At 37.2% G+C, this 27042-nt stretch overlaps 1 long non-coding RNA gene across 1 annotated transcript in view; it reads left to right on the top strand.

The window, feature by feature from the left end:
* The window catches only part of LOC144320534 (uncharacterized), a 538453-nt gene extending 521872 nt beyond the window's left edge, over positions 1–16581 (top strand). The window contains exons 6-9 of the long non-coding RNA XR_013386167.1: positions 2377–2540; positions 5014–5196; positions 7721–7962; positions 14215–16581. This is a non-coding gene — a long non-coding RNA (uncharacterized LOC144320534). The remainder of the gene's footprint in view (positions 1–2376; positions 2541–5013; positions 5197–7720; positions 7963–14214) is intronic.
* Positions 16582–27042: the final 10461 nt, after the last annotated feature.

The raw sequence follows: 27042 nt of genomic DNA, 5'->3' as shown, positions 1-27042 counted from the left end.
GGGTAAAACTTGAGGACTTACTAACAGAAATATGCAAATCATAGAATCCTTTTCCCTTCAGAATGAGCAGAATAAAGACATGAAGCATGGATTTCAAGCATCTATCTTAAGTTGGTGAATAAAAATCACATGTTAAGAAGAGTAGAGCATGGGGTCAGGATGGGGTGAAGGGGGAAGAAGTTTCCTGAAGAAAGCAGACTTTTAGCTATTAGATGGTCCTAGAACAGAGCCTGATAGTCATGTCCTGTTTTGAAATTTAATATTGCAGTTAATCCTACTGTGTTAACAATACTAAGAACAAAATTATATGCCTTTAAAAAAATTATATGCCTTTTAGTATTTTCTTTGTATTATAGTTGTGGAATATGTATTGTCCTTTTAAACAATCTTAGCTCATTTTTTTGGAATATGGCAGGATAATCATAAAGCCAGGTACATATATCTGCATATGTGCAGGCATACCTACATGTAAATTAATTATGATTGCATTTACCTCTACTAGATTCTGAGTTTATTTGGTGCTGAAAGTATGTCATATTCTCTCTAGTGCAATATATTGCTAAGAACACAATCAACTGAACTGACAAATCAGAACCAATAGAAAATAAGGATAATAAAACGTCCTTGAAAGCAAAAAAATGGAGGATACAAGCCATGTAATTCAGTAGGCAAATGTTCCTCTTGGTGACCAACACACAGATACAGCTTTCAAAGCAGCCGCTTTTGTCTCATATGTATCCCTTGTCTTTCCCAGGCCCTGAAAATTGACCTCTTCCTTTCACTGAAGTATTTTTATAAAACAAATCATCCCATTCCTTTTTATTTATATAAATATAGATACAAAAGTAGAATGAGGGGGTAGGCCAAACATTCATATTTATTGGCTATATATAGAAATTAATTCCAGTTTTCATGAAAGCATAATGACCAGCTTTCTAGAAACAAAAAAGGTAAAATAGTCCCATTCCTGCACCAAAAGAAAGGTGGCAGGAAGGTAGGGAGGAAGGGGAGGATGGAGGGAGGGAGGGAGGGAGGGAGGGAGGGAGGGAGGGACAGAAGGAAGGAAGGAAGGAAGGAAGGAAGGAAGGGAGGGAGGAAGGAAGGAAGGAAAGAAGGAAGGAAAGGAAAGGAAAGGAAGGAAAGAAAGGAAGGAGGAGGGAAGGAAGGAAGGAAGGAAGGAAGGAAGGAAGGAAGGAAGGAAGGAAGGAAGGAAGAGAAACACTGACTGGTAGTGTTGGCCAAATTCTATGGTGTAAATGCTGCCTTCATGGATAATTTCAAGCTACAAACTATTTTACCACTGGTTCATAAAATTCCCCCAAATTTAACAATCTCCTCTTGCCAGCAGGCAGAAGCTGCCACAATGCACCTTTCTTTTTTCCAGGAGGATGTTTCAAGCTTGTGCTTCCTATAAGTTTCTATGGAAAAAAAAAATCGGCTTTTAAAGGCTTTAGTTTAAAAACGTTCTTAAAATCATTTACTTTACTGTGCCCCTTAATATCTGCAAATAGTGCCCCTCTTTACATGGTTGTCAGTGTTTAGATAACTCTTCTTTGGGTTGAAGAACACAGGTACAAGCCCAGATTTGATCAGTTCATCCAGGGAATCCACAGCAAAGCCAAGAAGCAAACCTTGGTCTACCTGTGGTATTTTCTTAGAGACCTTTGCTCTTTCAGAGCCCGAAGACGTGAGTGTTTCTGAACCAGTTAAAGTTCCATTTAAGCAGTAAGAGTTCCCATGTATTTAAATGACAGGACAGGTATTCTGCAGAGATTTAATAAGTCTTGGTAGTCTACATATCACTGATAGTATTCATGTTCCTATGCCATTGTTACACTGAAATCAGCCTGAGGTATGTGTTTATTTTATACACAGGCAGTGACTCTGAGGCTATACATAACATAGGTCAATTAAAACTCTGGGTCAAACTATGGTGCTTCTGTTTTCATACCTTAATATAAGTGATCCATAAACTAGTTTCCAAGGAAACTAATAAAGAAAAACAATCACCCCCAATTGGTGTTAATAGCAAATAACTGTAATACAATGTGTCTTCATTGTTCTTAATATCTACTTGAAGGGCATCTTATACACTATAAATACAATGTATGCTACAATGTATGCTATAGAGAAATAATCACAACAAAGTAGTTATACTACTTTTATGCTATAAAATTATAGCACTTTATAGTTTGTAGGATCAAGTCCCACATCAGGCTCCCCAGGGGAGCCTGCTTTTCCCTCTGCCTGTGTCTCTGCCTCTCTCTCGCTGTCTCTCATGAATAAATAAATAAATCTTTTTAAAAAAAGTAATGGAAAGATAGTAGATGTGAATTTAAAACCAAAATTGATTTACCTTTTTATCATTCTCTGCAGAAAACTAACCATGAAGTGTCTACCCATCCAAAGAAAGGATAAAGAAGGAAGGAGAAAAGAAGAATCTATCAACAGAAAGTACAGAAGGAAGAGGGGAAAAAGGGAGTGAGAAAATCACACATTAAAATTAATGGTTATACACAAGGACAAGGATGTAGCTAACGGTATAATTATCACCCTGTTCCCTTGAAATTTGTACTCCCAAAACTCATTAGCAAAATTGTTTTGTGAGCCTCACTTGGAGAGGGAAGTAAACGGTGTTGGTTGGTTTAACAAATAAGTATTGAGCCCCTAGACTAGGTACAGTTTTAGTCCCAAACAGTACTTTCCATTTATGGACCTCTTAGGGAAAATCTACATGGTATCCCACTTAGTTTCTATCAGAACAAACAGCTACATACATTAGGAAAGAGAGTGTATATCAGCTGCACTGTCTTCTAGGTGGGATTCATTTAGGACAGTCCAAACATCGGCTTTTTAGAAGATAATGGTTCATGTTTCAACTGATGAGTTTCAGCATAAACAATGTGTATTCATCAGTGTTCTTCACAGAACCAGAACCAGCAGGAAGATATGGTGTATGAGAGAGAGTGAGATTTGTTCTGAGGAATCTATTTAATATGAGCAGGACATCCAGGAAAGCCCGTGGTATAACTGGTCTGAATCCGAAGGCCTGAGAATTGGGGCAACCAGTGGTGTAAATCTCAGTTTAAGAGCTAAGCTAGAGGAGATGAGATGTCCTAGTACAATTAGTAAGGCAGGTGGAGGGTGGCGGGTGGGGGCGGGGAGGACAAATTTCTCCTTCCTACACCTTTTGTCCTATTTAGGCCCAGACTACCCTGCAGAGAGTAATCTACTTTACTGAGTCCTCTGATTTAAATGCTAATTTTACCCTGAAACTCCATGACAGACATACCTCAGAAACTACGTTTAGTCTGGGCACCCAGTGGCTAGCTAAGTTGAGATATAAAATTATTATACACTGCACAATAGCTTCTGAACCAACACGTAAACTAGTCTATACCCTTCACTAGAAGGTAGACAACACATTTATTCTACTGTATTTCAAGGTGCCAATATCCTTGAAACAACACCTTGAATATCACAGGCAAATCAATCATGATTTCTGGGCACCAATGTTGACTCTGACAGTGCTTGATACATGTCAGTATACATTCAGAAATATCTCCCACATATTTGCCACATAATAATTAAAACTTAATGTCTTTAAAGTTTGGGTTTTGTTTTGTTCCTCTCTGAAATTTTCAATCTTCTAAGATTATAGCAGGCACTCACTAGATAGTTCTTCAACAAAATTTGAAACAAATTAGCACATAAAGTTTATCTCAATTTATTATATCATAAGACTTGATTTTTTTAATTCATGCTGTGTATGTGTGGGAGACACAGGCTCTTTATGATTAACTAAATTTGCGTTTGACTCTTGACTTGTCAAGTTTAGATATACAAGTCAGCATTAACATTTTAGTTTTCCCTTCTTAAGAGCTTGATTGAAATTTTAGCATTTTAATTCTAAATTGTGTTCATAGAAACCTTGAAAATAAATAGTAATCAGAATATTCTAGTTTAATTACAGAATTTGAGATCTTCTACTTGGAATAAAGTTCAAGCGTCTCTTATTCCATCTGTATCAGTGCATGGTAGGGATTTTTAGGTAATGTTCTTTGTACACTTGGATTGCTTCTCCTCAGAAGCTTTGTTTGAAATTCACTCATCCAGTAATTGTCAGGAAGAGTCTTCCATAAGATTTGAAAAATTTAGTATAGACTCATGGATTTTTTTACAATTTATAGAGAAGAGAGGGAGTTTTATATAAAATCTGTCAGTTAGAGAGCACTGTACATAATTGATAGCGATAGAAGTAAGTTCAATATATTCTATATACTGCTATGGAACTTTGCTATTCTAATAGGTTTGTTTCACTTTTTCAGTACCATATAGTTTTATCATCAGTTACATATTTACTCACAACTCAAGATTTTTAAAAAGGATCAGAGCAGATTTCTGAGGTTAAATGGGTCGCTCAACAGCTATTAAAAGATCTGTTCAAAGCTGAACACTGTCATTTGCTTCAGTTTCTACTCATATTACAATGTTTTATTATTTATTTATTTATTTATTTATTATTTTAAAAGATTTTATTTATTCATAAGAGACAGAGAGAGAGAGAGAGAGAGAGGCAGAGACAGGCAGAGGGAGAAGCAGGCTCCATGCAGGGAGCCTGATGTGGGACTAGATGCCGAGTCTCCAGGATCAGGCCCTGGGCTGAAGGCGGTGCTAAACCACTGAGCCATCTGGGCTGCCCTATTACAATGTTTTAAAATAAATATTAATATTAATATTATAGTGTTTTTAATGTAAAGCATTTATATTTCTCTCATGAAATAATAATTTTGGAAAAAACCCCATCTCAATTATTTGACAATTTCAAATGTCTTTGGAGTTTTCTTAAATACACAATTACACCTTGAAGGAAATTATACCATGCCTCTAGAAAAATGAAATAATGTGTGCAGTTTATGAAGTGCATTCATAGCATGCATATGTATGATTCTTCAAGAACATTCTGGCATATGCATGAAAAAAGCCTTTTAAATTTTTTTTTTCAATTTTTAGGAATACACCAAAATAAATGAAAATACTTCTTTTGCATCCATGAAATATATATTCATGCTATCCTGGTGGTACAATGTGTGATTACTTTTCAAATGTTGAAGAAAGGATACAAGGATTTGCACAGTAACATAATGAAGAGTTTGATGTCAATGATTTGTGAGCAGATCCTCTCATCTTTCAAAGGTAACTTTTCTGATGCATTACTTATTTAGTTGTCTCAATGTTGAAAGGTCCATGGATAAGTGTAAGTCATCCAAATATTCAGTGTGTAACAATGCACCATAATCAGTGTCTTAGTCTTTGCTATCTTTTAGGTCTCACAATATCATGTTAATTGGCAGATGCCAACGTCAAAAATCATTTCTGCCACACCTATATTACAAAGTATACAAAAGGAAAGTTTCAGAGCTAAAAGGCCAGTCTGCTTGAACACATTATAAATCAATCAGTGCTTATGAAATGAAGAGGAAAGGAGTACAGTAATTTGATCAGTATGTTTCCTTGATCAGGGTCACCCATTCTTTCTGAAGTCACTGCATCAGGGCCACAAAAGTGGCAACAATACACAGGAGAAAAACCTTTATTAAATTGTCAGGAATCTCAGCACTAGAGTCTGACTGTCAATGTTTTATAGCTAAAACTCCCTTTTCTATTTGAGGCTAGAGGTAAGTGCTCTGTAAACCAAGGAGTGAGGGAGGAATGATGGATTCCACTTGCTGGAGCTATTAGTCTTGAAATGTTTTGCACAGCTGCTCCAAAAAGATCGAAAAATGCAACCAAAGATAAGAAATTTCAGGTATTAGTCTTTGATTCTATGCAAGAGGTTTCATGGCTTGAATTAAAAGGATCTTATCTGCAAGCCAAGCACCACGTTTCGGAATATGAAATGGACTAAGCCTAATTTTCATTTTTTTTATGGATGTGTGAAGTATCTTTATGGGATTCCCACCACTTAATTCAAGAAGAGAGTTCACCATACAGCTGAAGATTTAAATATTTTACTTTCATTATAGCATATACATAGGTCTGACAGGAAATTTTGCAAAAGTATTGCTGGTGTCCATCAACTACTAGACATGCATGCATAAGAAGTAACATTTTGCAGAGGTCCCAAGAGATTGGATTTTAGCTAAAATCAGCCTGTCAGTTTTAGTCTTTCCTTAGGTCTCCCTTGGTTCTTTATGAGAAAAGGAAATGGAACAATAGAAATTGAATGTCTATAATTCTACAGAATGGAAAATATATATGTGTAATATATATGTGTATACATATTATACATACATATTGTAAATATTATGCATATATATATATGTATACACACAAATTGACCCTCTTTTATCCTTTGGAATTTTAGGATTTCTTTTTAATTTCATTTTAAAACATTATTATTGGTCATTCTCTCCTACTGTGATGTAAAAAGATTCTTAGGTTGTCTCATTAGTTATTGATACTCTATTTAATTGTATAATTTAGAAAAATATGCCCCCCTGCAGGGTGAACATTGGTTGGTAAGAAGAATGCAAGTTGAATTTCAGTCTTTAGCTGCTCCCATGGGCAGGTCCCTTTGTGCATGTGCACAAACTACACCATTGTACATGACAATTTGGCTATTGGTGTGGTAGGAGTAAGGAAATAGAGAAAAGAATTAAGAGAATTGGAGCATGGGGCAAGAAGGTGAGTTTTACTGTATTACTAGGGCTTTATCTACTTGAACAGAGCTCTTTCAGAAGGAAAGAAGCAGTGGGGTACCTGGGTGGTTCAGTCCATTAAGTGTCAGACTCAATTTCAGCTCAGGTCATGATCTCAGGGTCATAAGATTGAGCCCTGCATTGAGCTCTGCACTGGGCATGGAACCTGCTTAAGATTCTCTCTCTCCCTCTGTCTCCCACCACTCCCACCTCTGCTCTTGCACTCTATTAAAAAAAAAAAAAAAAAAAAAAAAGGAAAGAAAGTACAGTCATCAGTAGACCTGAAATTAACTAAAGTACATTCTTAGAGATGAAGTAAGACTGTCACCCCTTAGTCTCACAGAATACATGGTAATGGCTTATTCTTTGTGGTCACTTTAGACTTTGATGAAAAAATCCTGGGTGATATGATGGGAGGTGTTCAGAAAATGCTACCTTGAGATTTTCTAGATTTAATACTCAATTACTCTTGGGTTGCCTGCATGGTTCATTTAAGTGTCCGCCTTTGGCTTAGGTTGTGATCTCAGGGTCCTGGGATTAAGCCCTGTGTTAGGCTTTCTGCTCAGCAGGAGCCTGCTTCTCCCTTTCCCTCTGTGCTATCTCAAAAGATAAACAAAAAATTTTAAATACATAAATACTCTGGGACACCTGGGTAGCTCAGTGGTTTAACACCTGCCTTCAGCCCAGGATGTGATCCTGGAGTCCCAGGATCAAGTCCCACATCAGGCTCCCTGGATGGAGTCTGTTTCACCCTCTGCCTATGTCTCTGCCTCTCTCTCTCTTTCTCTCTCTCTCTCTTTCTCTCTCTCTGTGTTTCTGATGAATAAATAAAACCTTTAAAAAAGTAAATACTCAATTATTCTTTATTGGATTTAGAATCCCAATTTTACATGAAAAATATGTAGCTTTGAGGCATTTATCTCTCTGTTAACTATATAATGCGTATATTCCATAGGAAATACTTTTGGTCAACTACCACTGAGGCCCTTCATATAGTCACATTATTCTCTCTCTTCCAGGTGCATATTTGTTTAACTTGGAGGCTGAAGAAGCAAAGGCAAAGAAAGTTCACTAATTTGCACAAGATCGCACAGATAGAAATTATGAAGTGCCAATTTGAATCAGGAAATCTGCATCTACCATGGTTAGAATATGCATGATTTAACTGAACCTCATCTCCCAATATGCCTGTTCCAAAACATACATGTGCTCTTGGGCAGCTCAAATGGCACTGGGAGCCTGGGACCCAACACAGATATAGGTATGACAAGTGACAAAACAGGTCTATTAACATTCATCATCACTACATGAATTCAAACTCCAAAGCCTGCAAATATATATACACACATACACACACACTGGCTCATTTTCATATATTTGTATATTTATAAGTAAATAAATACACAACATACAGAGTCAACTTATAAGATTGCCTGCAGGGAGTACAGGTATTCCTCAGAAATAGTGTGGCTTTGGTTCCAGGTCACCACAATAAAGCAAATATTATAATACAGTGAGTCAAATGAATATTTTGGTTTCCCAGATCATATAAAAATTATGTTTACACTACATTACACTGAAGTCTATTAAGTGTCTAGTAGCATGTCTAAAAAATGTTCATACCTTAATTAAAAAATACTTTATTGCTAAAACATGCTATTCCTCATCAGAGTTTCAGTGAGGCATAATCACTGATCACAGATTACCATAACAAAATAATAATGAAAAACTTTGATTGTGAGAATTACAAAATCTGACAAAGTGAGCACTTAGAAAAATGGTGCAGATAAGACTTACTTGATGCCACAAAATATCAATTTGTAAAAATCACAATATCTGCAATAAGATGAAGTGCTATAAAATGAGGTATGCATATATATGGATTATTCCAGAAAACAGCTTTTATTGAAGTAAAATTATGGTATATTTTAGAAATGCCAAGCTCCTTGTATATTTTTCAAGAGAACCCTCAAATGTTCATTTGGTTTATAAAATGGAGATGACTCTCCAGCTTAGCTGATGAGTCCTTTCTCTTTCTATGTTAAAAACCCAGTAATCCATAGTGAGTTTCAAACTCCTTAGAAAACAATAAAAGTTACAGGTTTCTCCACAAAGCTGTGCCAGCATGGAGCTGCTTAGTTTTGACTCAGGCTAGAAAATAAATGAAGCACTTGCTGTTTTAGTCTTGTTGCCTGTTACTCAAAAAATACAGTGGTGAATTACTGAGTATCTAACAAGGCTTAGGGAAAGAGATCTGTTAGCAGTGAATCACTTGTTATTGGTTTTTTACCTATAGGAAGTAGAAAATATGCTTGTTTTCTTTCTTTATGGGTACCAACGTCTCTTTAATCACTATGTGGTATAACTCAACAACCTCAAGCCTACTGTTTTCATTGTCGCCAAATAAATAAACTGTAGTGCAGTATATTAATCCAATCACCAGACTTATTTCTCTGTAGCTGAAGAATGCCATAGCCATTGCATTTAGTGGTTGCATTATACGAGAGAGCTATAAAAGACTAGGTAAAAATCAAAATAGGGGTGCCTGGGTGGCTCAGTCAGTTGGGCCTCCAGTTTTTGATTTTAGCTCACGTCATGATCACAGAGATTGAACCCCACTTCAGCCTCTGCACTCAACAAGAAGTCTTGTGAATTCTCTCTCCTTCTGCCCCTGCCCCCTATTTATGCACTCTCTCTAAACTTAAAAAAAAAAATCAAAATAGTATATCAAAATATTTTAAAGCTATTATTTAATTCTTATTCCAGAATTTCCAACCTATTGCTAATTTTTCAGATACCCTATCATCTATTTTAAAATCATGCATGAAAAGGATGTATAGAGAAATTTCTAGATATAAGCTGATGTATTTTATTACACAAGGTAAAGCAACCTATCTGCAAGAAGTTGTTGTCCTAGTAATTATCGAAGTCATAAAAACATGTTGCTTTTGTGATATATCTTGAACTCATTCTTCTTTCTATACTCTTCTTTCATTCTTATCCTACTCTCCTCTCACCTACACAGATTCTGTACATCTTCTAACACCCTGTGCAGTTATCAGCTAAATGCAGCTAATGTTCAGTTCTTTTGAGATTTATCTAGTACTTGAAGCCTGGAAACGTGTTTTTTTTTCCTTATTAAGTACTAGATTTACACATTTAAAAAAATGCACTGTAATGGCATGCTGAAAATTGTAGATCAATTGCTTCTTATAAAATAGCTCGGGATCCCTGGGTGGCGCAGCGGTTTGGCACCTGCCTTTGGCCCAGGGCACGATCCTGGAGACCCGGGATCGAATCCCACGTCGGGCTCCCGGTGCATGGAGCCTGCTTCTCCCTCTGCCTGTGTCTCTGCCTCTCTCTCTCTCTCTGTATGTGACTATCATAAATAATAAATAAAAAATTAAAAAAATAATAAAATAAAATAGCTCAATAGGCTTGCAATTAAGATGTATTTGGCAGTTGCTAGTTACCATTTTATATGCCAAATGATTAAACCTAAAGCTCTAGACATAAGAATGGTAATCATCATGACTTCATGAACTGGTAAATTAAGCTAATTATCCATGCTATTCTGGTACAAAAAAAATTAGATAAAAGTTAGTATCTGAAAAGAATAAGAGATTAGGAATTATTTGATATCTAAGAAGAACAAAAGACTAGGAATTAGATGTCCTAGATCTAGACATATATTATTAAAAAGGTGGGTGACTTGGGATAAAACATTTACTCAACGATCTCATTTTCCTCACTTTTAAGACAAAAGTTAGTCTATAAAATGACTTCCAATTCCAAAATTTATTGATTTAGGAGTTATATGACAAATATTTCCACATCTTTGTTTCATTTAGGTAGATAGGGTTTTAGTCCATAGTTTAATTGAATACTTTATAACAAGCTCTCCCTATGTGATTGCATGATGGTTAAACAGAGACAAAATATTGCCTCTTGATAAGTGTATAATGGCTCATCTACTTATATTAATTCATTTGCCCATAAAAGCTAAGAGATGAATCCAATGATCAATATGCTTATAGCTAGGATGATGAGCATATTTATACAGGCAAGTCTTCTCATTCATCCTCCTGAGTTGACTTGCAATTAAAGAAATTATACTATTTAGCAGTATAGTGATTTAAAAATTTATAACATAAGTATATTTTGGACTCATGGAATCAGAATCCCAGCAAACAAGTATTTGGAACAATATTAGCAATTTGTAATAAAAAAACAGTGAAGAAAATGATTCTTACAAGGACCATTCATCATTTTGCATGGTATAATAGCTTTGTCAACCAAAGGCCAGAATTGACAGATAAATTATTCATGAATTTCTTTCATGTATTCAGTATTTTTATTTTATTAACTAATAGCTATACTAATTCACTGAGATTCAATACATGAACTCAACCTTCATGGAGATTGTAGCATAGAGAGCAAAAATATTATCAGATAAATACTTAATTAAAACTGATAACTCCACAAAATAAAATATAGAAGGATTTGATTTAGAATACGTGTTTTAGAGAAATAATAAGAAAATGAATTTTGAGCAGGGATCTGAGTTCACTAAGCCAATTAGTAGAGGACAGGGAAAAGGAGGCCTAAGGGAACAGCTTTTGCAAAGCTAATTCCAGAAGCTACAGAAAGAATGGTGGGCTTGAACAATCAAAGTATACAAACACTGATGTAGAAATTTACCCAACTTTGTGACTAGAACAAGATAAGACCTGAAGGTTAACATGGAGCCTTATATGCCATCTAAGTAGTTTTGTTTTTAATTTCAAGAGCAATAGAAAACCATTTAAAAATATTTGGAGAAGGACCTGCCTATGAAGAAGATGGATTCACTTTTGGAACATGTTACATGTAAACTATGATGAAGATTTCCAAGTAGAGTTGTCAATGGAAACTAGACAATGCTGATTTCTTAAAATTGAGATATAACTTTATATTTGTCTCAAGTGTGCAGCATATATAACATGTATATTGCAAAATGACCACTACATGGTTACAATTTAAGATTTAAGAACTAAGATTTAAGATTTATTCTCTTGGCAACTTTTAAATATGCAAATACAATATTATTAACTATAGCCACATGCTATACATTACATCCTCATGCTTTATTTTATAACTGGAAGTTTGTACCTTTTGACCATTTCTTAATCCATTTCTGCCACCACATGCCTTTTGCTTCTGGCACAAATCAATCTGTTCTCTTTTATATGAGTTCAGATTTTTAATGCTCTTTTTCAGATTCTACATATAAGATCATACAGTATTCATTTTTCTCTGTCTGGCTTATTTTACTTAGCATAATGCCCACAAGGTCCATCAATGTGGTTCCAGATGGCAAGATTTCCCTCCTTTTTATGCCTCAATGATATTCCATTATGTATATTTTCTTTATCCATTCATCTATTGATGTATACTTAGGTTGTTTCCATGTCTTGAAACATTGTAAATAGTGTTGCAATAAACATAGAGGCACAGATTTGGATAGTAGTTCTATTTTTAATTTTTTTCCCCCACACTATTTTCTATAGTGACTGAACCAGCTTACATTCCCCCTGCCCCCCCCCCCCAGGAGTGCACAAGGGTTGTCTTTCCTCTGTATCATACTCAACACTTGCTATTTCTTGCTTTTTTGCTACTAGGCATTCTAAGTGGTGTGAAGTGAGATATCTCATTGCAATTTTAATTTGCATTTCTCTGATAATTAGTGATGTTGGGCACTTTTTCATATACCTGTTGGCCATCTGTATTTGTTCCTTGGGAAAATGTTTATTCAGATCCTCTCCCTATTTTTTAATTGGATTTTTTGTTTTTATTGATTTATAGAATTTATTTGTTTTGGATATTAATCTCTTATCAAATATATAATTTGCAAATATTTCACCCATTTTATCTACCTCAACCCTTTACTTAAAGGCAACTACCAATCTGTTCTGTGCTTATGAGTTTATTTTTTTAAGATTCCACATAAAAGTGAGATCATATGGTCTTTGTCTTTCTGTGACTTATTTCACTTAGTATAATGCCCTCACAATTCATCCATGTTGTTCCAAATGGTAAGATGTCCTTCTTTTTTATGGATTGAAAGAAATTGTTAAGTGAGAAAAACATTCTTAATCTCTTTGTTAAGAGAGGGCATCCAGCATACTCCTAATTTACATGTTACACACTTATGGCTAAAAGCATAAGAGCAAGATTTTAGATTTTAACCTTTTTGGAAAGAAGTAGAAAAGCTTATACATTCAGAAAAGCACAGATGTTTATTTAAATATTATTTCTTCTGCAAGATCTTATCAAATAAATTGACTAAGAAAAACAGACTTTTAAAAGTTACTGTTATGTTGTATGGGACAGAGAAATGATTCTTCATGTCTAGGTGTCTAAAAAGATTCCCCTGTAAACAATAATATTTGCAAGGGCAAAATTAATGGAAATGGAATACAGTTACAAATTTTGCACACATTATTACTCTGAACACAGCATATAGGTTAATCTACTGGTATAGAATTGAATAATCTCAGTTTATGACTTTATTGTAACTAGTTTTGTGAGATAGAATAGGGTCCATTTTTCTATAGTGGCGAGGAAAAGAAATATTTTCAACCTGTTTTTCTGAGACTCTTGTTGACAGTTTTTTTTAATAGAGTAGATGAGAACTGTTACACATGTAATATGAAATATACAATATCCTGCTTCTATGACATACAGGGCTACAGTTCTGAGGGGAGGACTTATCTGGTCATTTGTGGAAATGGTCCAGACACCAAAGCACGAATGACCTCATCTTGAAAGACAGGATAGTAGGAGAAGGAATAAGAAACCTAAGGTGAACAACCTCCCGTTTCTCAGTCCAGGCTGTTGGGAGAGTGATCATGCAAATTGTGCTTTCTGGGATCTCTCCTGTGCTGGCTTCCTGATGGACTCTGTAATCACAGACACACCAGCAAGAGATGTGAGGACAATAAGAAGAGCCTGGGCATCTCTTCCCAGCTTCAGCACTATTCTGGGCAGTAGCTGCAAACCTTCAGGTCTATTGTTCCTCCCAGATGGCTACTCTCCTGGTGACTTCTGCTCACTGGGCTCTGGCAATGCTGTTTCTTCCCCTTCCTTTTTTTAGCCTTAGATATGTTAATATCTCAATGTCCTCTCCTTTTTTTTTTTTTTTTTTTTTTAAGATTTCATTTATTTATTCACGAGAGAGAGAGAGAGAGGCAGAGACACAGGCAGAGGGAGGACCAGGCTCCATGCAGGGAGCCGGATGTGGGACTTGACCTTGGGACTCCAGGATCATGCCCTGGGCTGAAGGCAAACGCCTAACTGCTGAGCCACCCAGGCATCCCTTATCCTTTTGCCTATAGTTCTGTAAATAACCCCCTTCAGAAAGCTCCTCATTTGAATGCTCTGAAGTTAATTCTGTGTGTTAATGAGACAAATCTATTTTTGTCTTCACAACCATGGATGACTAATGTGACTAGAGTCTCCTTGTCTCCTATAGGTGTCTGGAGCTACACACCGATTAGAACTATGCAGAGGCTCCTGGGTTTCCACCAAGGCAGCAGGGGCATAAGGACATGATCTGGAATCAAAGTTTCCGAAATGGAAACAGTGTTGCTATCTTTAATTCTGGAGATTTCAAGCATTTAGTGCTCATCTGAAGTGAATCTGAGTGTTCTTCTTTTGTGTCATGTTCCTTTTGTTTCATTGAATCATGAAGAAAGAATTGGGCTGGGGGAAGAAATAATTTCAGCAAGGTTGCTTGGGTAGAAAAGTATTACAATTTACTTTCATTTGCTGAGGCTGCATTATCCCAGCTGTTGAGGCAAAGAAAGCTTGAGTCAGTAAGTTAAATATGAAATAGTGTCTTGTTTGTTAAACTACAATGAACTCCAGAAGGAGAAAAGAAAAACAGAATACTCTTTTAGTAAGTCACCTAGGGAGAGAGGGCAAAAAGCTATGTGTGATATTGTTATTTATAACTAGACAGATATATTTGGTTTCCACTTGTTCCTGACATACTTAGCATTTCCTAAATGAGGAGAGCAATAAGGATGTCTTTTGCTATTCATAACAAGACCCTTCCAACTACACTCAGTTTACGTTAATGAGGTGACTTTTGGAAAGCCCCTAAGAATGAGGGCTAGTTGTTAGGGGAGCCAACTGTAATTTGAGGGGTGAACTTTTAGTCCTGACTCTGAACTCTGGGGAGGGGAGAGGCTGGAGGTTGAATCAGTCACTAATGGCCAATGATTCAGTCAATCATGCATACATAATGAAGGTTCCATACATAACCCTGAACTATGGTCTGGAGAGCTTCCTGGTAGATAAACATGGGGGGGGGTGGAGATATTGAGAGGGTATAATCCCTGGAAAGGGCTTGGAAGGGCTGTACTCCTTCCCACACACCTTTGCCCTTTGCATTTATCCCATCTAGCTGTTTCTTGAGTAATATATGTATTTTGTAATTATTTTTTTTCTCTCTTGCTTTACTGAGGGATAACTGATACATACAGTTGTCTATAAAGTATACACTGTGATTTGATACATGTCCCCTCTGTAAAATGATTACCACCATCAGGTTAATTAACATATCTATTACCTCACATAATTATTATCTCTGTGTGTGTGGGTGGTGGTGGTGGTGAGAATGCTTAAGACCTACTCTCTTAGCAAATTTCAAATATATGGTGCAATATTATGAACTACAGTCACTATGTTGTACATTGGATCCTAAGAAGTTATTCAGCTTAAAACTGAAAGCTTGAATTACCATCCTTTCATATGCAATCAGTTATCTAGTAAGTAAAAGGTTTCCCTGAGTTCTGTGAAATGTTTTAGCAAATCAATCAATTCAAGGAGGGCATTGTGGGAATCTCTCATATATAGCTGGTTGCTCAGAAGTACAGGTATCAACCTGGACTTGTGATGAATGTCTGAAGTGGATGGGGTGGGAGGCAGTCCTTAGGAATGGCCCCTTAACCTGTGTGATCTGATACTATCTCCAGGTACATTGTGTCAGGATTGAGTTGAACTGTAGGACACCTCACTGGTATCATTATTACATGGTATAGGGGAACCCAAACACCTTTGGTGACCAGAATGGCAGAAATGAAGTGGTATTACAGTCATAAGGGTAGAAGCGAGACACAGAAGTGTACTTTTCTTTTAGACAACATCTTTTCTTTTATACAAAATTATGAATAGACAGGCATGTGTCATTTAAGAAAGAGAATACTGTGTGCAAGATGTAGCCCACTCAGATGGGGATAAACCTCATTAAGATCCTGTTCTCTAAGAGGTCTTAATGATTTGTTTTTGTACAAGCAGTGTAATCTTAACTGTAAAGACTAATTGTCCATATATTTATCTTTAACAAGTACTGTACTGAAGAGTCTTGTTCATTTAAAAAGAGGAAGGTTTTTGAGAGTGATTAAATGTACACTGTGAGATTAAAACGCTGCATAATTAAATAAGTAACAAGTGATGCCAACTGTCAAGTTTCAAGGTGGATGTAACTTCCTTAAAAAGCTTTCCCCAGCTCCACAAGACCAAGTTAAATTTCCCTCCTATGTATTAGCATTGTACCCATAGGAGCACTTGACACTCATTATGTGACCATTTGTAGGTCTCCTCCACCAAATGACAGAAACCATTACAACATTATATGCCCAGTACTTAGTACATCACCTATAGGACAGTAAGAATAAAGTAAATATTTTTTAAATAATTAAGAGACACTATCAGTATTATTTTTTCAATCTTTTCTTGCTGGAGAATTGGAAAAAATGCCCATCTAACAAAAATACCTTTATTATAGACTCACTGACTTCTTCTTTGAAAGTGTGTGTTTTGCATTGTTTATAGAATAAAGGCTAAACTCTTCAATTTGACATATAAGATCCGTCCTGATTTGATGCCATCTTATTTCCTGCCATTCTGTACTACACTTCCAAGAGTCCAATCACTCTGAATTTATGTAGAAACTCTCTACCTTGCATTTGAAAATGTTATTTTTATATAAGAATTCCCTACATTTACCTTTTTATCAAATCCCTACTGATCTGTCTAGGTCCAGTTCAAATTTCCTTCACTGCAAATACACACCCCAGAAAGACATAACCTATTTTTCCCATAGAGCATTTATCTTTGGGCAAAATAGTTCTCCAAGAAGTTGAACCTAGCTTCTGAATCCAAGAGACTGTTTCATAGTCACGGTTCCACAAACTCATGCTATTCCCAGGATGGAATAGATGGCTGGCTAAATGTCCTGATTCTATTCCTTGCGGCTCTACAGTTTTTCCTTCTGATTACATTTAGGATACACAATACCACATAGTATTCTTTTTTTTTTTAAACATTTTTTTAAATTTTTATTTATTTATGATAGTCATACAGAGAGAGAGAGGCAGAGACATAGGCAGAAGGAGAAGCAGGCTCCATGCACCAGGAGCCGGATGTGGGATTCGATCCAGGGTCTCCAGGATCACGCCCTGGGCCAAAGGCAGGCGCTAAACCGCTGCGCCACCCAGGGATCCCTACCACATAGTATTCTTAAGGAAAGATGGAAAGAGGACGAAAGAAGGAAGGGAGGGAAGAATGAATATTCTGCTGGTCTCTATTTGTAGACACATCCATTTTGGGGTGTTTTACTTTCCAGAATCTTCTTAAGAATTTTCCATATAAGCTAATAGTGTCAAAAGACACTACTTAGGAATTTGGAGGCAATAATAATGGACTTCATCCTGACAATGACTTGTTCAGCTCAAAGTGGATTCAAACAATGAGAAGATGGAGGCAGACTTATTTTTTACATTAGCTATGAGTACAGCTTCATAGGAACATTGCTTAGAGCTTCAGTCAATAAATGTCTTAAAAATATAAAACATATATTTGTAGTGAACAAAATTAAAGCTCAGCCTATTTTCTAAGTATATGTGTCTCTTATTTAGGTCTTACCTATGTTAACTTCTGATAAAGACATTTTTTGTGCATTGATACCTAATTGTGCTGTTTGCAAAAAGTTTTCAATTCATTATCATGGACTTTTCACATCTTTATGGAATCCTTGCAGTCACTAAAATATTGGTGGGAACACATTCTTTTTTCCCCAGACACATTCATGTCTGAGGTTACTAAGAATAGAAAAAAAGGAATGGGTAAGAATTTACAATAAGACTGATATTGGAAATATTTTTCTTTCTTTCTGTATATTTCTTTATTGGAGTTCAATTTGCCAACATATAGTATAACACTCAGTGCTCATCCCTCAAGTGCCCCCTTCAGTGCCCGTCACCCAGTCACCCCATCCCCCCGGGGTGGGGATGATCCCAACCTTCTCCTTTCCCCTTTAGTCCATTTCACTATTTTTTATATTCCCTGTATGAGTGAAACCATATAATGTTTGTCCTCTCCGATTGACTTACTTCACTCAGCATAATACCCTCGTTCCATCCATGTTGAAGCAAACGGTGGGTATTTGTCGTTTCTAATGGCTGAGTAATATTCCATTGTATACATAGACCACATCTTCTTTATCCATTCATCAACCTCCACACAGTTCTCCAGAGTGGCTGCACCAGTTCACATTACCACCACCAGTGCAAGAGAGTTACCCTTTCTCCACATCCTCTCCAACAATTGTTGTGTCCTGTCTAGTTAATTTTCACCATTCTCACTGGTGTGAGGTGGCTTCTCATGGTGGCTTTGATTTGTATTTCCCTGATGGCAAGTGATGTGGAGCATTTTCTCATGTGCTTGTTGCCATGTGTATATCTTCTTTGGTGATATTTCTGTTCATGTCTTTTGCCCATTTTATGATTGGATTGTTTGTTTCTTGGCTGTTAAGTTTAATAAGTTCTTTACAGATCTTGGATACTAGCCCTTTAGGTGGTATGTCATTTGCAAAAATCTTCCCTCATTCTGTAGGTTTCCTTCTAGTTTTGTTGACTGTTTCTTTTGCTGTGCAGAAACTTTTTATCTTGATGAAGTCCCAATAGTTCATTTTTGCTTTTGTTTCCCTTGCCTTCATAGATGTATCTTGCAAGAAGTTGCTGTGGCCAAGTTCAAAAGAGGTGTTGCCTGTGTTCTCCTCTAGGATTTTGATGGATTCTTGTCTCACATTTAGATCTTTCATCCATTTTGAGTTTATCTTTGTGTATGGTGTAAGAGGATGGTCTAGTTTCATTCTTCTGCATGTGGCTGTCCAATTTTCCCAGCACCATTTTAAAGTCATTTGTATTTCCTTGGTATTGTTTGTGATCTCCTTTTTTATTCATGATTTTATTAATTTGAGTCTTTTTTCCAGTGGATAGTCTTTCCTGCTTTGTCGAGTTGTCTATTGACCATAGAGTTGAGGGCCCATTTCTGGGTTCTCTATTCTGTTCCATTGATCTATGTGTCTGTTTTTGTGCCAGTACCACACTGTCTTGATGATCACAGCTTTGTAGTACAACCTGATATCCAGCATTGTGATGCCCCTGGCTCTGGTTTTCTTTTTCAATATTCCCCTGGCTATTTTCTGATTCTACATGAATCTTAAGATTATTTGTTCCAACTCTCTGAAGAAAGTCCATGGTATTTTGATAGGGATTGCATTAAACGTGTAAATTGCCCTGGGTAGCACTGACATTTTCACAATATTAATTCTTCCAATCCATGAGCATGGAATATTTTTCCTTTTCTTTGTGTCTTCCTCAAATTCACTCAAAAATGTTCTGTAGTTTTTAGAGTACAGATCCTTTACCTCTTGGTTAGGTTTATTCCTAGGTATCTTTTGCTTTTGGGTGCAAGTGTAAATGGGATTGGCTCCTTCATTTCTTTCTTCAGTCTCATTGTTAGTATATAGAAATGCCACTGATTTCTGGGCATTGATTTTGTATCCTGCCACATTACCAAATTATTGTATGAGTTCTAGCAATCTTGGGGTGGTGTCTCTTGGGTTTTCTATGTATAGTGTCATGTCATCTGCAAAGAGGGAGAGTTTGACTTATTTGCCAATTTGAATGCCTTTTATTTCTTTTTGTTGCCTGATTGCTGAGGCTAGGACTTCTAGTACTATGTTGAAGAGCAGTGGTGAGAGGAGACATCCATGTCATGTTCCTGATCTTATGGAATGGCTCCCAGGGTTTCCCCATTGAAAATGATATTTGCTGTGGGCTTAAGGGTAGATGGCTTTTAAGGTGCTGAGGAATGTTCCCTCTATCCCTACACTCTGAAGAGTTTTGATCAAGAATGGATGCTGTATTTTGTCAAATGCTTTCCCTGCATCCATTGAGAGGAGCATATGGTTCTTGTTTTTTTCTCTTGTTGATATGATCTATCATATTGATTGCTTTATGAGTGTTGAACCAGCCTTGCATCCCGGGGATAAATCCCACTTGGTCATGGTGAATAATTTTCTTAATGTATTGTTGGATCCTATTGGCTAGTATCTTGTTGAGAATTTTTGCATTCATGTTCATCAGGGATTTTGGTCTATAATTCTTTTTGGTGGAGTCTTTGTCTGGCTTTGGAATTAAGGTGATGCTGGCCTCACAAAATGAGTTTGAAAGTATTCTGTCCCTTTCTATCTTTGAACAGCTTTAGTAGAATAGGTATTGTTTCTTCTTTAAACACTTTATAGAATTCCCCTGGGAAGCCATCTGGCCCTGGAATTTTGTGTCTTGGGAGGTTTTTGATGACTGTTTCAATTTCTTCCCTGGTTATTGGCCTGCTCAGGTTTTCTATTTCTTCCTGTTCCAGTTTTGGTAGTTGGTGGTTTTCCAGAAGTGCGTCCATTTCTTCCAGATTGCCTAATTATTGGCGTATAGCTGCCTTAGTATGTTTTTAAAGTCATTTGTATTTCCTTGGTATTGGTTGTGATATACTTTTTCATTCATGATTTTATTAATTTGAGTCTTTTTTTCTTTTTCATAAGGCTGGGTAATGTTTATCTATCGTGTTAATTCTTTCAAAGAATGAACACCTGGTTTTGTTGATCTGTTCTACAGTTCTTCTGGTCTCTATTTCATTGAGTTCTGCTTGAATCTTTTTTTTTTTTTTTTTTTTGCTTGAATCTTTATTAACTCTCTTCTTCTGCTGGATGTAGGTTTTATTTGCTTTTCTTTCTCCAGTTCGTTTAGGTGCAAGTTTAGCTTTTGTATTTAAGTTTTTTCCAATGCTTTGAGGGATGCTTGTATTGTGATGTATTTCTCTCTTAGGACTGCTTTTGCTGTCCCAAAGATTTTGAATGGTTGTATCTTCATTTTCGTTAGTTTCCATGAATCTTTTTAATTCTTCTCTAATTTCCTGGTTGACCCATTCATCTTTTAGCAGGACGCTCTTTAACATCCATATATTTGAGTTTCTTCCAAATTTCTTTCTCGTGATGGAGTTCAAGTTTCAAAGCATTGTGGTCTTAATATATGCTGGGGACAATCCCAATCTTTTGGTATCAGTTGAGACCTGATTTGTGACCCAGTATGTGGTTTATTCTGGAAAAAGTTCCATGTGCACTTGAGAGGAATATGTATTCAGTTGCGTTTGGATGGAAAGTTGTTTATACATCTGTGAAATCCATCTGGTCCAGTGTATCATTTAAAGCTCTTGTTTCTTTGGAGATGTTGTACTTAGAAGATCTGTCATTTGCAGAAAGTGCCGTGTTGAAGTCTCCCAGTATTAGTGTATTATTATCATCTATGTCTTTACTTGGTTATTAATTGATACACTTGGCAGGTCCCGCATTAGGAACATAAATATTCATTATTTTTAGGTCCTCATGTTGGATAGATCCTTTAAGTATGATATAGTGTCCCTCTTCATCTCTTACTACAGTCTTTGGGATAAACTTTAATTTATCGGATATGAGGATTACTACCCCAGCTTTCTTTGGAGGACCATTTGCATGATAAATGGTTCTTCAACCTTTCATTTTCAGGCTGGAGTGACATGTCCTTAGGGCTAAAATAAGTCTCTTGTAGACAGCAAATAGATAGGTCTTGCTGTTTTTATCCAGTCTGAAACCCTGCATCTTTTGTTGGGATCATTGGCCCATTCACATTCATAGTTACTATTGAATGATATGAATTTAGTGTATCATAATACCTATTCAGTCCCCGTTTTTGTGGATTATTTATTTGGGCATCCTCTTTCTTTTACAGAGTCCTCCTTAATATTTCCTGAAGAGCTGGTTTGGTGGACACATATTCTTTTAGTTTCTGCCTATCCTGGAAGTTCTTTATCTTTCCTTCTATTCTGAATGAGAGTCTTGCTGGATATAGTATTCTTCGCTGCGTGTTCTTCTCATTTAGGACCCTGAATATATCCTGCCAGTCCTTTCTGGCCTGCCAGGTCTCTGTGGAGAGGTCTGCTGTTAACCTAATATTTCTCCCCATGTAAGTTTGGGATCTCTTATCTCTTGCTGCTTTAAGGGTTTTCTCTTTATCTTTGGAATTTGCAAGTTTCACTATTAAATGTCAAGGTGTTGTACAGTTTTTATTGGGTTTTTGAGGGGGGAATATATCTCCTGGATCTGAATGCCTGCTTCCCTCCCCAAATTAGGGAAGTTCTCAGCTATGATTTGTTCAAATATGCTTTCTGGCTCTCTGTCCCTCTTGGCACTCTCCGGAACCCCAATTATATGTAGATTTTTCCTTCTGAGGCTATCATTTATTTCCCTTAACCTTTCCTCATGGTCTTTTAATTGTTTTTCTCTTTTTTCCTCAGCTTCCTCCCTTGCCATCAACTTGTCTTCTATGTCACTCAGTCTTTATTCCATCTCGTTAACCCTCATTGTTAGGACCTCCAGTTTAGATTGCATCTCATTTAATTGATTTTAAATTTTGGCCTTATTAGATCTGTATTCTGGAGTCATGAAGTGTCTTGAATTTTTATGCTTTTTACCAGAGCCACCAGTAGCTTTATAATTGTGCTACTGAATTAGCGTTCTGACATTGAATTGTAATCCAAATTCTGTAACTCTGTGACAGAGAGAACTGTTTCTAATTCTTTCTTTTGTGGTGAGTTCTTCCTTCTAGTCATTTTTCTCAGTGCAGAGTGGTTGTATAAGTGGGCTGAATCAAGAATATCAACCACCTAGATGATTCTGCTGAGGTTAGAGACTAGATATTGAAAACTAAGATCAGAATGAAATAAAACAAAAGGACCACTAAAATGAAAAACACATTTTACAACAAAGTAGTAAAAATTAAAAGGCCAGAATCCCAAAGAAAAAAAAAAAGAAGAAAGGAAAGAAATAAGCAAAAGTAAAGAGGGGGAAAAAAGAAAAAAAAGAAGAAGAAAAAAAAGGTTGGGGATTGGGAGATGGTGGTGGTGATGAAGTTGTATTGGAGGCAGAATGTAGTCTACCTGAGGGTTCCTAGAGGGTGATCCTCTTGGTTCTGAGCATATTTTTAAGTTTTGTATGTTAGAAGATACTCAGTCCCAAATTTATATAAATCAGAAATACTTGTAGAGGGCCCCACCATTGACAACCAAAACATAAATGAGATAAAAGAAGGGGGCAGAATGGGAATGAGGAATATCACAGAGTGAACCAGCACATGATATACCACCTGGTTCTGGGTGCATAGTGGTCATGTTTTAGAAGGTATTAGCTTCCGCCATTGAGAACAAAATGAGGCGGAAAAAACACAAAACAAAAGAAAAATATATCTTGTATATCTCCCCAAATTGAGTATGTTGAAGGGAATCCAGAAATGGAAAATATATCTAGGATCTGTAATTGTAGAACTGTGAAAGTGAAAAAGGAAGAATCTTAAAAATGAAGAGGTGGTAAAATATTGTAGTTAAGGAGGAAAAGAAAAAAAAGGAAATTTATAGTCCAATATAAAAACAAGTTGACTCTATCTCTCATGAATAAATATATAAAATCTTAAAAACAAACAAACAAACAAACAAAAAAGGTGGGCAGCCTCAGTGGCTCAGCAGTTTAGCAGTGCCTTCCACCCAGGGTGTGATCAGGTTCGAGTCCCACGTCAGGCTCCCTGCATGGAGCCTGCTTCTCCCTCTGCCTATGTCTGTCTGTCTGTCTCTCTCTCTCTCTCTGTCTCTCTCATGAATTAATATATAAAATCTTAAAAAAAAAAAGTTGTACTGGAAAAAGGAAGAAAAAAAATAGAGGAGGGGTACCCTCTGGTTCTGTATACTATAAATCCCTCAACTTCCCCTGGAGCTTTCCAGTACTGCTCTGTCAAGAACTTGCTCTCCCCCTGTCCTTCCAGCTGGTCTTCTGGGGGAGGGGCCTACTGTGCTGATTCTCAGGTGTGTGCACCTGGGGGAGCTGCCCCGCCCCCTGCCAGGTGCACGGGTCAGTGGGAGCTGTTTATCCTGTGAGGCCCCTGTTCCCTGGGGCCCTGCCCCTCCCAGGCACAGGGTGACACCAGCAGAACACCTCACTGGCAGCGGCCAGCTCTCTAGGCCTGGAGTCAGCTCCCGCAGTAACTACCGCAGCTCCCAGTCCACAGGCCTGGATGCTCCCAGGGGCGGGGTTCCTGACCTGCACTACTCAGGGCGCCCCGGGGGCAGGAGCGTCCCCACTGTCCTGTGCCCTCCTGGCCTCCGCCTGTTCCAGGGGAGCGCAGGATCCTGGGCTGTGTCCCCCGCACTCTGGGAATCGCGGGCCCGGGCGGGCTCCCGAAGGCAGCAGGCGCAGCCCCCTCCGCCCGGAGCCCCCGCCTGACCCACGGCTTCTCCCCGAGGCCCCGCCGGGCGGCTCCAGCCCTTTACCGGGATCCCCCCGTGGTGCGCGGTGCGCTCTCCCCCGGGCGCGCCTCCTCTGTTAGTGACCCCGGAACCTGGGGGCTCCGCTGCCCCTCCGTGGTTCTGCCCCGTTTCCCAGCTGAGCGCCCTTCCCTCCGGGAAGAATCCCGCATGGATTTTTAAAGTTCCCGCTTCTCCGGGGCGGGGCTCTCCTGTCCCGAGGCTCTCGCCGTCCGCTTAGCCTGGCTCCTCACGGGGCCCCTCCCCTAGTTGATTATTATTTTTTTTTTTCCGCCTTCCTACCTTGTTGGAAGAGAAAACCCTTCTCTCTCTAGCGTTCCAGCTGTTCTCTCGTTAAATCTCAGGTCGAATTTGTAGGTTTTCAGGATAGTTTGACAGTAATCTAGGTAAGTGGGTGGGGCCGGGTGACTTGGGGACCCTACTCCTCTGCCGTCTTGCCCCGCCTCTGGGAAATATCTTTCTAATTTAAAACTACTAAAGGCCTTCCTTTACTAATCCACCTTTTAAAAAAGTAGTCCATGATGTGTTAAACTATGCAGAGATCAGTACTGATTAATCCATTAAGTCTGTCAGAAGAATGTTTATTTTCAATCTAAGTTGCATCCAAAGGACAGACTGATAAATGTACTTCCTCACCACATATTGAGCCATGTGAAAAATATTGACAGTGCTTCTCAGAGGGTCATGCTTTTCATTGGATAAAATTTATCTATGGATTTCCATTGAAGCAAAATATCATCAGTTTTCAAGTATTTTTATGAGTAGAGAGTTATCAAATATCTCCTTCAGAAATGCATACACGATATAATTAAAAGGACGTAAAATTTCTTCACCATATTGACATTTTCACTATTGTTATGCTTAAAGAGACTCAAATATTTGAGGAGGAAGAGAAGGCTTATTTTGCTAATATTTCGTATTTGTGTACCTCCAAAACACATTATTTAAAACACTTTGTTGATATCACCTCATTCATTTATGTAATATCTGATTCAGGCACCACAAGTATTATATAAATATATTTTATGTGTGTGTTAAACTTACAGATCACAGAGCAGTCAATTGACTCACACAGTTGCTGAGAGGGAGTCAGTCAAAACTGAAAAATATTGTTCCATTGATAATCAAGGCTGGAAAAGAATCTAAAATTCTTCCTCTGGTTCCAGCATATTCCTAGTGTTCATACTCCTTTATGACATAATGGTAAAGATAACCCAATATGATTATATTTTATATCTATAATCTCTTATTGAAAGTGGCATCTAGTTTTTAAATAAGTTGAATAAAAAATTTAAACTAAAAAAGAAAACAAACAAAAACAGTTCATGTATTTCTCCTGTCTCCAATCGCCTGCATGTGGCAACCACCAGAGATTCTCTGTAACTATAAGGTTGGTTTGCTTTTGTTGTTTATTTTAGACTCCATATGTAACAGAAATCATATAGTATTTGTCTTTTTCTGACTTATTTCACTATTTTTCTTTCTATTCTTTTAATCTATCTTACTCTATCTTTGTAATGGTAACTAAGTTACTTTCTTACTAAATCTTTTTAGTTCCCTTGTTAAGAGAACTTTACTATGATTTGTTTGGGTAGCAAGATTTTCCTTTAAGTGAAAATCCTAAGATGTTTCTCTTCTATATTCCTTATGGGTAAAACAAGGACTAATATTGGACTAAGTAATCTTTCGTTTCTCTTACTGCTAAGATCCTCTGAATTCTACTTCCACTTTGGCCAGAGTGGTTAAGTAGATGGGGAATTGAATTCAAGAAAGGTAAAGAAAGAAATAGCTATTGATCTAATTCTTAAAAGATGGATAGATTTTTAACTGTGAAGTTAGAAATCAAGCCCCTTCCAGGTGGGGAGAACAGCAGAAGCAAATGGCATGGGAATAGAATAGTATATAGATTTATAAATAAGAAGTACCCCAGTAGAGTGAAGCTTTGGAAATCTCTCTCTCTCTCAAAAAGCCACTCCAGGTGTCTGGTATAGGTGCTCTACAAACCACACTGAGAGATATTGGGCAGGATGCAGGGTGGGAAGCTGAGTAAGTCAGTACACAATTCAATACATTAGGGGAGCTCAGTGGCTCACAACAGCAATAATCTCAACTCCTCTGAGAATCTCCTTTTCTTCCCCCCATTCCTTTCCCCTGATTTAAACATTGGCTTATTATTTTAGCCTTGTTATTCTAAGTGGTTTATTATTCTTGATGAATAGTGAATTATTCTAATGGTACTTATTATTCTATTCATTACAACTTGAGGCTGATTAGGAGTGAATAGCTGCTAAGGAGCTGTTCCAATAGCAAAATTAGATTTCTACATTTTTATGGTGCCTATTTTTTAGTATCAGTAATTGTCTTGGTAGTTCCCATCACTTAACCATCTCCCTCTGCTTTAAACTACAGAGATGTAGTCCAGTGATTGCAAAACAAAGAAATCTCTTTATGGAGTAAAAAGAATCACACTTTCAAATGAGTTTACATTTAATTGAATTTTTCACTTTCAAGAACAGTCTCACCACCATGCTTCTTTTCTAATCAATATAATATGGCAGAGATGATGCAATGATACTGTGATGCTTGCCTTATTATATGTATAGATAAG

Source organism: Canis aureus, chromosome 9 (assembly GCF_053574225.1).
Source record: "Canis aureus isolate CA01 chromosome 9, VMU_Caureus_v.1.0, whole genome shotgun sequence".
In the NCBI taxonomy this organism is placed as follows: domain Eukaryota; kingdom Metazoa; phylum Chordata; class Mammalia; order Carnivora; family Canidae; genus Canis; species Canis aureus.
This window is presented reverse-complemented; position numbering and strand designations above follow the sequence as displayed.